A 12856-nucleotide genomic window follows, 5' to 3' on the forward strand; every position below is an offset into this window, starting at 1 on the left:
GGCAGAAGCGATACACGCCTTTAAACCCAGCACCCAGGCAGAGGCTGGCAGATCTCAGGATTCCTGGCCAGCCTGGTCTACAGAGTGAGTTCCAGGACAGCATAGGCTACACAGAGAAACCCTGTCTTGGAAAACCAAACAACTAAACAAGGTGTGGGAGGGAGCAGTGACGCCCTGGCGTTGGCTCTGAAAACTGAATGAAGTACAGGGGGAGAGTGAGGTACGAACGGATGCAGAAGAGAAGCAATTGAGTCGTATTTTATCTGTAAAATGGACGCAGGAGATTAGTGTGGAGTAGAAAGGTGTGTGGCTTGCCTGTACAAGACCAACTACAGGAAAGCGCTCCGTGAACATTGCCCACTGTCCACTTGATACGGTTTCTTTGTGCTGGGCACGGGGAAAACAGAAAAGTGACTCTAAAGGAAACACCATGAGTGCTCCTCAGAGGCTGCCAAATGACTGGTTCAGAACTACTTGCAGTTTCCAAGTAAAAATTATTTCGGTGGCAAGGGAGGTTTGCTTGCTCAGAGAGAAGACGTGGTCTCCGTGGGCAAGGTGAGGCAGACAGCCCTGTACTTAAAACAGCAAATGAGCAGCTCTCACATTGTTATTACTACACAGTGAGGAGTAAATTAAATTACTCAGTCAGTGCCTGTGTGTGGAGTAAGGAGGTGAGCATTAGAGTACCCCGAGGAGAAGAAGGAAGGGAAGCAAGGATGGTAAGGTCTGGGCAGGAACAGGTTATGCAACACCAGAACCAGGAAACCTGGCGGTGGAGAAAAGCATTTCCAATCTCCCAAGTTGGGAACATTTGTGGTTTTAGCTTTGAAAATAAATCTTTGGAAATTTGGATTATGGGGATGGGGTGTTCAAACAATCGTTGGGGTAGGGGGTGGAGCAGCTAAGGATCCCCCTCCCAACACCACAACAAGCAAACACACAAACTCGAACAGAGAGAGCCATTGCTTGTTCTCTTGGAGCTAGTGTGCATTCTATTGGGGAGAGAAGACAAAAGCAAACACATGAGTGTGTAAGATGTGAGGTGCTTAGAGACTTAGGGTGGGAGGCAGCAGGGAGTGTGGTCACTTTAACAGGCCCACGGGAGCTGGCCAACTTCGGCTTTGCTCAGAGCTGTTGATTACAGAGGAGTAAGAGGCTGCCAAACTGGGACATCTCTTGGCAACTGAGCTCAGGGCAGTCATTTCAACACACACAGGTATTTATTTGTGTGAGTTTTTGCTTTCCTGTTTAAGTTACACTATTGATAATATTGGAACACAAAGTTAATTTGAATTTTAATCTCACAAGGGTGCCTGAACACCTGGCCAAATGTTTACGTATTGAAGAAAGCTCAGAGGAGTGCCCTGTGTGTAGTAGACAGTAAGTGCCTGTTAATGAGACACTAAGTAGTACTGTTTTGTCACATTAAACTCCAGAATATTTCAAGTCCCTAGAATGGACAGAGTGGATCAGGGGTTATAGGTATGTGGTGTAGGTTGAACTGTCTCCCTAAAAGTGTGGGGGTGTGGCTGGCACTAGGTCTCAGTGCCTCAGAGTGTGACCTCATTTAGAGAAGAGTTGTTACAGGAATAGTTAGGGAGATCACATTGGGGTGATCAGTCATCGTCTTTACCAGATGTGCTATGAAGACACGAATAGTGTGTGGTAACCGGCCAGAGACTGGAGTTAAAAGGCTGCAAGCCAAGGAACGCCAAAGAGCAGTAACAACACCAGATGCCTAGAGAAAGACAAGGAATTGCTCTTTCTCAGAGGCCTGATGAGAACTCCCAACCCTCCTCATACCTTTCGTTTGGCTCAAAGTTTCCCAAACTATAAGAGAAATCATCCCTTCCCCTTAAGCTCGACATCCCTGGCTGTTTGTTACAGCAAGGCCTGGAAAATGAATAGACTTGTTATCTGCATGTGTGCACACGTTGTCTCAACACGAGCTAGGGGAGTGAGAAGGAGGCTAGCTGGAGTCAGTGTCTGGGAAGCCCTGACTGGCTTTGGAGTTGGGAAAAGACAAAAGAACCCGGAAGAGAAGGGCGTGTCTTGTACCTGTTGCAGTAGAACTGGCTCAAGCCTTTGGCTTAGTACACAGTGTAATTTAGCTTCTCACACTGGTTCCTCATGACTTACTCATTGGGCTGAATAGCTAGAACAGACTGGAAAAGTGGGTGTTTGTCCATCTGCTCTTCAGTCTCCTGATCTGCAGATCTATGCTGCCTGGGTTCCAGGAGGGGAGTGTGTTATGTAAATCCTTCTTACATCCCTTCCTACCTGACTCTTGTAACATGTCATTGGCCAAGCAAGTCCCATGGCCAAGGCTGTGTGTGTGTGTGTGTGTGTGTGTGTGTGTGTGTAGACACTTCATAGAAAACCAGTAGTAAAATAGTCTAGAGATTCTTCATTAATTACCTATTACAACTTAGCCCATTATCCCAAAACTTAGCAACTTAAAACAATAGTAGCTATTATCCCATAGTTAGCATCCATCAGGAATGCAGATGCCAGCACAGCTCAGCTAGGTGCCTCTGGCTCAGGGTCTTAGAAAATGCTACAGCAAAGGTATTGGCTGGAACTACTGTCTTCTCCAACCACAACCCAGAGAGGATTTACCTCCAAGCCCCCTGATGTTGCTGTTGGTCAATCTCAGGTCCTTGGTGATTGCTGGCCAAAGGGTGCTGTTTCAAACCTAAAACGGGAACTGTGGATGTAGCTTGGGGATAGAATCTTTATCTGGTGGGGATGAGGGCCTGGATTGGACTCCCAGCAGCACAACAGACAAGCACACAAACCTAAACAAAGGAGATACATTGCTTGTTCCCTTGAGCTAACATTCCGCTGGGGAAAGAAGATGGATACAAACATAAAAATACATGGAATGACGGATGTTCAGAGGTGTCACAGAAAAAATATAGAAGGAGAGGAGATGTGGGGTTAGGATAAAGTTGTTGCTGTTAGGGAACGAGAATAGGAGGTATTGTCACACAGGTCAACGTTTTGAGGCTGAGAACAAGCTGTCTAGATAACCAGAGGAAGAATGTTCTGGAGAGAGAAAGATCAGAAGAAAAGGTGCTGAGGGGAGGAATGCCTGGAAAGTCGTCTGGAAGTCACGGGTCTGAAGTAAACAAGGGAGGAGATAACCGGAGAGTGTGGCAGGTCGAGAGCGTCCACATCCCCCAGCCTTATCAGCTGCTGGGGCCAAGTGGGATTGTCTAAAGATGGTCACGGCTCCACCTAATTTAGAGAGCCAGCGCTCGCTCTTCCCGCGTGCTGTTTCTGTCACTTCCCCACTGAAGACGCCAGTCTGTGTCCCCTCAACCTCTGAAGTGGGTAAGCTCATGTGACTGAGTAAGGATAGGCCCTGAAAGATGAAGCCGCTCTGGTTTTCTGACTGTTGGCTGCAACACTCAATTTGGAAACCTGCAGTAGCTGCGTAAGGCATCTGACTACCCTGGGACACAACAATGTAAGATAGACTTAGCCCACAGGGAGAAGCTGCATAACGAGAGTAATACACAAGCCACCTCTAGTTAAAACCAATCAGCTGAACCCATCCCAAACGACCTGTGATAAAAGAAAAATATCAGGATGGTAAATATTAATGTGAGCAAGAGTGTAGCCACACAGGTTGTGAGAACTGTACCCACCGATACCAACCTTTAATCCCAGCACTTGGGAAACAGAGGCAGGCAGATCTCTGTGAGTTGGGGGCCAGCCAGGACTACATAATGGGATCATGCCAGACAATATGTGCCCCTGAGACTATAATGGAATAATTGTTATGGGAGGAACCAACTATTTAATGTTTGATTTTGAGACTAACTCTACAGGAGGAAATTCATGCCTGGCTCTATAAATCAGGTCAAAAGCCCATGGCCGAAGAGGTTATAGGTCCTACGTAGGGAAGCTAATGCTGCTCATTTGGTAAATGGGCATGTGATCAAACTGCCTTCTAAGTATGCTTGTACTCATAGATTAATGACAGGCTCACCGTTGGTCAAAAAAGTTTCTTTGTGCAGTAAGCAGCAGTCCACACCAGCACACATAACGCATAACTACTTAAAAGTGCTGAGGAAAGGTGTGTTGGGTGCTCAACTCTAATTATGACCTCCCTAAGGCTCCAGGAACGTCGTGGAAGACAGAAGAGAAAGCACATCGCAGGGCTGGAGGGCGGGGAGGAGTGCTATGAAACGCTGCCCTCTGGACAACAAGTGACCGTTGTACTCACAGAATGCACAGCAGCTGTGCTTATCTGCGTAAGACCTGCTCAAGATTAAGCCAGTCACCATGAGCTGGGGGAGGGGTCATAAGCCTCAACCCCAGCTAAGAAACTATTAACAGTTGATGGCAGGGGGGAAGGGCGGGAGGAGCAGGAGAGCGCATGTGGGGAGTGGAGGGTGGGCAGGGGCTTTCTAGTAGGCTGTGATCCATACCTCTGGTGAATGGCCCAACATCCAGGCATTTTCGGGCAGTTCTAATTGGAGTCTGTAGGGGTCATGAAAGTAGGAAGGGGACATGTTAGTGGTAGGAGCCTGGAGAGGTGGGAAAGGGGAGTTAGTTGTTCTTGGATAAGTTTGAGATTCATTGTAAAACATCTGTAACATCATCAAAGCACAGATTTAAAATCTCCCCTTTTTGAGATAGTTTCTCTGCGTAGCCCTGGCTGTCCTGGAGGCAGGTTTATCCCTGGAAGCCTACTTGCTGAGCTCCCAGTCTCAAAAATAAGGTAGACAGTAACAGATGAGTGACACCTGAGGTTGTCCTCTGGTTCTATCATGTTCCTGCACAGACATGCATGAAACACACACACACACACACACACACACACACACACACGTACACACTCAAAATGAAAGGTAGAAAATGCTCTCTTTGGGGACAGGCTTCTCTGACGATGGAATTGATACAATGTAGAATCAGAATTCCAGGGGTGGGAGGGACAGAGAATGCACACATCAAAGTAGGGGAGCAGAACAGAGGAGGCAAACCCCAAAAGTCCAAGATCTATTATTTTACATTTGCAAAAGCAACAGAAGGGGGACCCAAGAAATTAAAGGATTGTATGTTAATATTAATCTGAAAGGATAAATAAGTAAAAATATATAGGCAATCACTAAAATATAAAAAAAATGAAAAGAGTATGAAAACATTAGAAATTCTGTAAGATAAAATGTTGGCACATTTTGTGTGGTGATAACATACTGCTTTAAACTAGATAGTTTATCATGAAAAGAAATCTGTTGTCTCACAAATCTGGAGATTGGGAGCTTCAAGCAAGACGCCAGCATCTGGCCTGGGCCTTCCTTTTGTGTTTTACTCTGGTAGAAGGCCTGGCAGTCCACACAGCAGTTGCTCTTTATTAAGACTTTAAGTTCGGGGCTGGTGAGATGGCTCAGTGGGTAAGAGCACCCGACTGCTCTTCCGAAGGTCCGGCGTTCAAATCCCAGCAACCACATGGTGGCTCATAACCATCCGAAACAAGATCTGACTCCCTCTTCTGGAGTGTCTGAAGACAGCTACAGGGTACTTACATATAATAAATAAATAAATCTTAAAAAAAAAAAAAAAAAAGACTTTTCACCTAGAGAATGGGGTCCCACAGCTGAACCAATTCCCTGCACCATCACAGTGACAATTACATCTCAACGTGAGTTCTGTGGGCAGAACCCTACAAACCATGGCATGCCGTCTGCATGTCCTGCACCCTTCTGAAAACTCACGTTTGTCTCAGGTTCAAAACACATTCATCCCACCTAAGTAGCTTCAAAAGCCTTAATTGATTTCAACCTCAGCTTTCCCTCCAGCTTTGAACCTGTGAAATCAGATAATTTACATGCTTTCAAAGCTCAGTACTGAGGCAGGGATGAGTTATTCTCATCTCAAAAGGGAAAAACAGAAAACAGGACAGGGTTAACAGGTCCCGAGTAAGTCCAAAACCCCACAGAGCAAGCCACATGAGATCTCAAGGCCTAAAACTAATCTTTGGCTCTAGGACTCACTGTCCCACCATGGGACAGCAGCACACTGAGACTCTGGACGGCTCTTTTGGGTACAGTCCGCACACCTCTCTTGGGCTGGAGTCAGGACTGTGGCTTCTTTAGGTAGTCATTTCCCATCGGTGGATCTGTAGTTTTGGGGTCTCAGAGCGTGTCTGATTTCACAATTCCACTAAGAGTTCTTCTAGTAGAGGCTCTAGTCTGGGATGCAGAGGCAAGCTGGAAAGACAGAGGAATTCGGAGGACATGAGAAGGGCTCAAAGCTCCTGGCTTCAAAATCTGGTCTACATTTCTTACTGGCTAAGAGTCAAGAACCACAACACAGCTGACAAAATCAGGAAGATTGCCTCCAAGGCAGCCATGCTTTCTTCTCAGAGATATCTCCAATAAGAAAGTTCAGAAAAACAAATGCACCACTGTTGCTTAAGGCCAAAAATATTCTGTGACCTTTGAGTTTATCAGTGTTCCCCTCTGGTCCTTAAACATTGAAAGTCCTCCCCATAAATTACATTTAAATTAGAAAAGGAGGACAGATGCCAGTTCGTTTTCTAACTTAATTTTAAAACTTTACTAAGTTTTAATACCATTTAATCTTTGAACCTGGTTATAAGCTGGTTGTAAATTACATCCTTTGAGCAATGTCACTTCCAAAGCCACATGATCATATACATAGGCTCAGATCCACACATATGCACACATATGCACACACATACTTCAGACAATCACATACACATACTCAGATCCACACATATGCACACATATGCACACACATACTTCAGATGATCACATACATATACTCAGATCCACACATATGCACACGCATACTTCAGACGATCACATACATATGCTCAGATACACATGTACAATACTTAAGATGCTTCACTCTAAATGCTCATGCTTGAATTTAAAGTGCATACTACCATTGCCTAATAAATCCGACTCTGTTTCGTGCTGACTCATGTTAAAACACCTGGGGGTGGGGGGCAGCAAGGTACCCAACAGGTAAAAGTTCTCACTGCCAAGTTTGACAGGCTGAGTTCAATCCCTGAGACCGAGATGCCAGTCTCAGTATTTGTCCTCTGACCTTTGAAATGTCGGTGGGGAAGCCCTGCCTTGACAGCATTTGCAACCTGTGAGCCTGCAGGATTGGCACCAAGCGGCCACAGAGGTTTGCCATGTGCATTTCTGCAGTTGTAGCTAGGGCTGCATGTGCCCCAGCTGGTCCAGTAGACTCAGCTCAGAGTCATGGCACTGCCTTGGGCAGGGAACCAACCATTCTGCCCACAGGAGCTTGTTCTGGTGAAGCTATGACGGGCAGGGCACTGGTCACTTCTGTGCTACTGTGTGTGTTGGGGGTGGAGAGCAGGGGAGGATGAAGGGGGGGCACTGGCCATTCTCCCAATGCAGGGGGGCTTAGCGATTGCCTTCCTTCTAGCCCTGGCACAGCTCTTGCTCACCCAAGACCCACTTGACTTTTAAGCTTACTTTTCCATTTCTTACTTGACTTGGCTGGTAGTTTGCCACATCTCTATGGCCTGGCTCTTTTTCTTTTCTTTTCTTTTCTTTTCTTTTTTATGGCTTTAGTTATTATTTTTATTTGTTCACTTTACATCCTGCTCACTGTCCCTTCCCCCCCCCCCACACACACACATGATCCTTCCCCCTCTCCCTCCTCTCCTTCTCCTCTGGAAAGATGGAACTCCCCCTCCCATCCTCTCACCCTGGCACATCAAGTCACTGTGGGGCTAGGCACATCCTCTCCTACTGAGCCAGACAAGGCAGTCCAGCTAGAAGAACAGATCCCACAGTCAGGCCACAGCTGGCTTGTCTCTTATTAAAAGATAAGTCCCCCCAGCAATGGTGGCCCACACCTTTTTTTCTTTTCTTTTTCTTTTTTTTTTTTTTTTTTTTTTTTTTTTNTTTTTTTTTTTTTTTTTTTTTTTTTTTTTTTTTTTTTCTTTTTTTGGATTTTCGAGACAGGGCCCACACCTTTAATACCAGCACTCAAGAGGCAGAGGCAGGCAGATCTTTGAGTCCGAGGCCAGCCTGGTCTAGAAAGCAAGTTCCAGGACAGCCAGGGTTACACAGAGAAACCCTGTCTCGAAAAGCAAGCAAGCAGTAAACTCCATATTTAAATTGCTTTTATTTTCTTCTGTTTCACCTTATGAAGTTAAAAGAAGTTACACAGCTCCTCGAATGACAGATGACTCTTTTGGCAGATCCTGGGACAGAGATGCATGCAATTCAGCTAAGTTCTTTGCCACTTGATACAAAGCTGGCGCGTCCTTCGGTTTACAGTATACCCCAGTGTGTGGTGCCTTGTCCAAGCAGTGTCTCCTGTCCATATTCCACTTATGCTCTGGTCACAACCACTTAAGGAATCTCCAAGAAGAGCAGACGTCCCCAACACCCTCCTCTTCTACGCAGGTCTCATCACAACCATTACAACAGGACAGGCTTTTCTTAGTGTTCACCGAAACAGCCCAGCCTCCACCATCCAGTTCCACACGGCACGAGTCCACTCCGTGGTACCTCTGTTCACCTTAGTTCATCCATTTCGTGCCTCCGTCACACAGGATCTGAAACTGGGCAGCTGTGATTCAAATAATGTGGTAGCCCACAGCTCTGGAGGCAGGGGAATCCAAGATCAAAGTGCACAGGGCAGATAGTGCAAAGGGCCACGGAGAACACTCGTTCAGAAGCCCTTGTAAAGGCAGCAAGCGCATGCGGAGAGCGGAGCTTCTACAGCCCAGCAGCTTTGGCATCTCCTTTCCCCAAAAGCCTGCAATCCTAGCACAGAGAGGCTGATGGAGGACAATCTGTAGCCAGCCTGTGCTACATGGCAAGAGCCTGTCTCAAAATAAAATTAAATGGTGGTGCACACCTTTAGTCCCAATACTTAAGAGGCAGAGGCAAGCAGATCTCTGTGAGTTCAAGGCCAGCCTGTTCTATATAGTGAGTTCCAGGGAAGCCAGGACTATGTAGAGAGACCCTGTTTGAAAGAAAAAAAAAGTTGTCTTGGGTTTTTGCTGGGACAGTCAACACACATGAATAAAGGCATAAGAAATTAAAAAGTTAAACTTAATTTAATCTAGAAATTTAATATGTGATAATGGCAGTAATATATCAGTGGGGCAGGGAGGTCTTAATAAACCTCGAGTGAAGGGGCAACTAACAGAAAGAAGCAGTCTTTTTGGGTTTTTCTGGGGGGAGGAGTTTGTTTTGTTTTGTTTTTCGAGAAAGGGTTTCTCTGAATAGTCCTGGACTCTGTAGACCAGGGTGCCCTTGAACTCAGAGATCTGCCTGCTTCTGCCTCCTGGGTGCTGGGACTAAAGGCATGTGCCACCACTCAGCTAAAGAAGTAGTCTTATCTCATTCTCCATTATAAGATGAATTCCAGTATACACATACATATACATATACATATGGACTCTTTTGTTATTCACTTGTTGGCTGTGCTGGGGATTGAATCCAATGTTGTTCACATCCTTGGCAAGCATTCCACACCAGAATTTTCTTAGTTGGTGTGTGTGTGTGTGTGTGTGTGTGCATGTCCGTGTGTGTATATGTAGGAGTATGTGTCTATATGTGTGTCTGTCTTACTCAGGGTTTCCATTGCTGTTAAGAGACACCATGACCAAGGCAACTCTCAAAATTGGGCAGCATTTAGTCAGGGCTGGCTTACAGGTTCAGAAGTTCACTCCATTATCATGGAAGGAAGCATGGCAGCATCCAGGCAAGTCCAGGCAGACCTGGTGCTGGAGGAGCTGAGAGTTCTGCATCTTGATTGGCAGGCAGGCAGGAGAAGACTGGCATCCTCAGGCATCTAGGAGGAAGCTCTCTTCCACAATGGGTGTAGCCTGAGCATAGGAGGAGACCACCAAAGGCCACCCCCACAGTGACACACTTCCTCCAACAAGGCCACACCTCCTAATGCCACCACTCCCTATGGGCCAAGCATATTCAAACCAGTGTGTGTGTCTGTGTGTAATATGTGTGCAGGTGCTTGTGCCCACACAGGAACATGTGAGGAAGAAGGCATTAGGTGTCATGCTCTATACATAGCCCTTTGAGAAAGGGTCGCATTCTGAACTTGGAGCTAGGCTGGCTCCCAGCAAGCTCTAGCAATCCTCATGTCTATACCTACCGGCTGCAGCTCTAGGATCACAGCTGGCATGTAGGTATGCCCAGGTTCTTATGTATGTGGGGGACCAGGATTCGAACTCAGATCCTCATGCTTGCGCAGTGTTTGCTAACTGAGCTATCTCCTGAGGCCCCTTCATTTTTTTAAGACATGAAATTACATAAATAAGAAAAGATAATGAAATAAAATTCCTAAGAAAAATTCTAGGGATTGGGGAAATGGTCGAAATTTGAAGTATCAAAACCAATAAAACAATATAATTTTATATAACAAATCACATCATAAGCAAAATCAAAAGACAGGAAAATCTGGAGGGAAAATATTCCAATTTATGTTATAGAAAAGGGGTTAAACATCCAGGGGCATGGTCCTGGTAGGGGCCATTATAGTTTTCCATCTGCCATAGAGTAAATGGTCCCACCACAGCCAACTGTAACTCAACACCAACTCTACCGGCACTGCATGAGCTGGAACAAAGTTTCTGAAAATGTAAAAGTGGTCCTTGTAGCTGGGCGTGGTGGTGCACACCTTTAATCCCAGCACTTGGGAAGCAGAGGCAGGCGGGTTTCTGAGTTCGAGGCCAGCCTGGTCTACAAAGTGAGCTCCAGGACAGCCAGGGCTACACAGAGAAACCCTGTCTCAAAAAACCAAAAAAAGAAAAAAGAAAAAAAGAAAAAGAAAAATTTCAAGGGTTACAACTGGAAAAGATAACCTCTGTGCCTCTGTGGTTAAAAGCACTGGCTGCTTTTCCAGAGAAAGAGGACCCAGGCTCAGTTCTCAGCACCCACATGGTGGATTACAAACATCTAACTCCAATCTCAGAATGACCTAAAGCTCTCTTCTGGGCAACTTGGCACTGTATGCACAAGGTCCACAGACTTATCTTCAGGCAAAAGACCCATGTAAATAATAATAATAATAATAATAATAAATAGGGGAGGTTCAAAGTAATCTTCAACTACAAAGAAAGAAATGAAGGAAAGAAGGGAGGAAAAGAAAAAAAACGAAAGATAAAAATAAGCTCATATATATATATATATATATATATATATATATATATATATGGAGTTCTATATCTCTATATGGACCCAGATGGCTCAGTGATTAGGAACACTGGCTGTTCTTCCAGAGGATCCAAGCTGGTTTCTGAGCACCCACATTACATGCCTGTAATTCCACAATTATATAACAAAGAGTGTAACGCCCTCTTCTGGCCTCCAAGGGTAACCTGTGCACACGCTCATATATGCACATAAGTAAAAATAATAAAAATAAATATTTTTAAAATGGTGCTCAGTTACGTTCATAATAAAATAAATGCCAATTAAACCTGTAGTTGAGTAATGATAGAAAAATGGGAAATTATAGGGACACGGGAAGAAAATAACCCTTACTATGGAGGCTTGTTGAAATTTCTCACCAGCTGAGACTCAAGAACTCCAGCACCATTCACTCTTCCGTTGAAATCCAAGTGTACTATTTCTTGTATCCAAAAGTATTTTCAAATGAAATCGTTGAAATAGCAATGAACTGCTTGTAGACTGTGAGCCTGTGAGAACTGCAAAAATGACCCTTTTCTCTCCCAAATATTTTCTGGACCGCTCACAAACCAGACAATGAATGTTGCGGTGAAAACATTTGAACTTCCCAAGCAACTCTTTTGATCTAGACTTTTACCTCAGCAGCTTCAATCCTTTCTAGAGCATCCGGGGACCAACCCTGTGGTCTTATTAAAATTCCTTAGTGACATCTGAAAGATAATGTCAGAGGTCACCCAAATCTGGCCAATGAAATGGTGCAGTGGATGAGGAGGCTCCTTGTATACTCTGAAGACCTAAGTTTGATCCCCAAGATCTGCATGGTGGAGAAAGAGAGCCTACTCCTGCACCTTGCACTCTGACCTCCACACACACACACACACACACACACACACACACGTGCACCCCCACCCCTACCACCACTACCCCCACCCCTGTCCCCACCCTACGCATTAACTTTTTTTAATCACCAAACTCCTACACATATATAGCTGGTATAAAGACAATGACTTCTTTCAGGAGACGCCCACATTCTTGGGTGTGTCTGTTTCTTTCTCTGAACTTTCCGTTACCCCCCCCCATACACACACACGCTTGTTTTAATCTATATTTAAAAATCTCTTCTAGGGCTGGGGATGCAGCTCAGTGGTGAAACACATGCGTTGCCTGTGTGAAGCCTTAGGTTTTCTCTCTAGGATAATGGGGGGAGGGGGAGAGGGGGGAGCCTCTTTTAATAAACTAAGGCTCTGTTTTGAATAGACTCATTCTGAGATCGTTTTTTTTTCTGCAGCCTTACCTGGGAGGAGAGAAGGCCTCTGAACACTTCTGCCTATGCTACGGAAAGCAGGAGTGTAAACCTGCCGCTGCTCACAGTGAATTACGTCAGGTTAGCACAGACTGAAGCGAAGGAAACCGTGTGTAGAGAATGCAGTGGAGAACACGTGCTCATATTTTATTAATGGAAATGAAAAATGGTAAAATACACAGAGAGGGAGATTTGACAATATTTAGTATGATTTCATAGATACCTATCTGTTAATACAAAAATCCCATTTCTAAGTGTACTGGCTAGTTTTGTGTCAACTTGACACAACTGGAGTTATCACAGAGAAAGGAGCTTCAGTTAGGGAAATGCCTCCACAGATCCAGCTGTAAGGCATTTTCTCAATTAG

Source organism: Mus pahari, chromosome 1, assembly GCF_900095145.1.
Source record: "Mus pahari chromosome 1, PAHARI_EIJ_v1.1, whole genome shotgun sequence".
Lineage (NCBI taxonomy): Eukaryota > Metazoa > Chordata > Mammalia > Rodentia > Muridae > Mus > Mus pahari.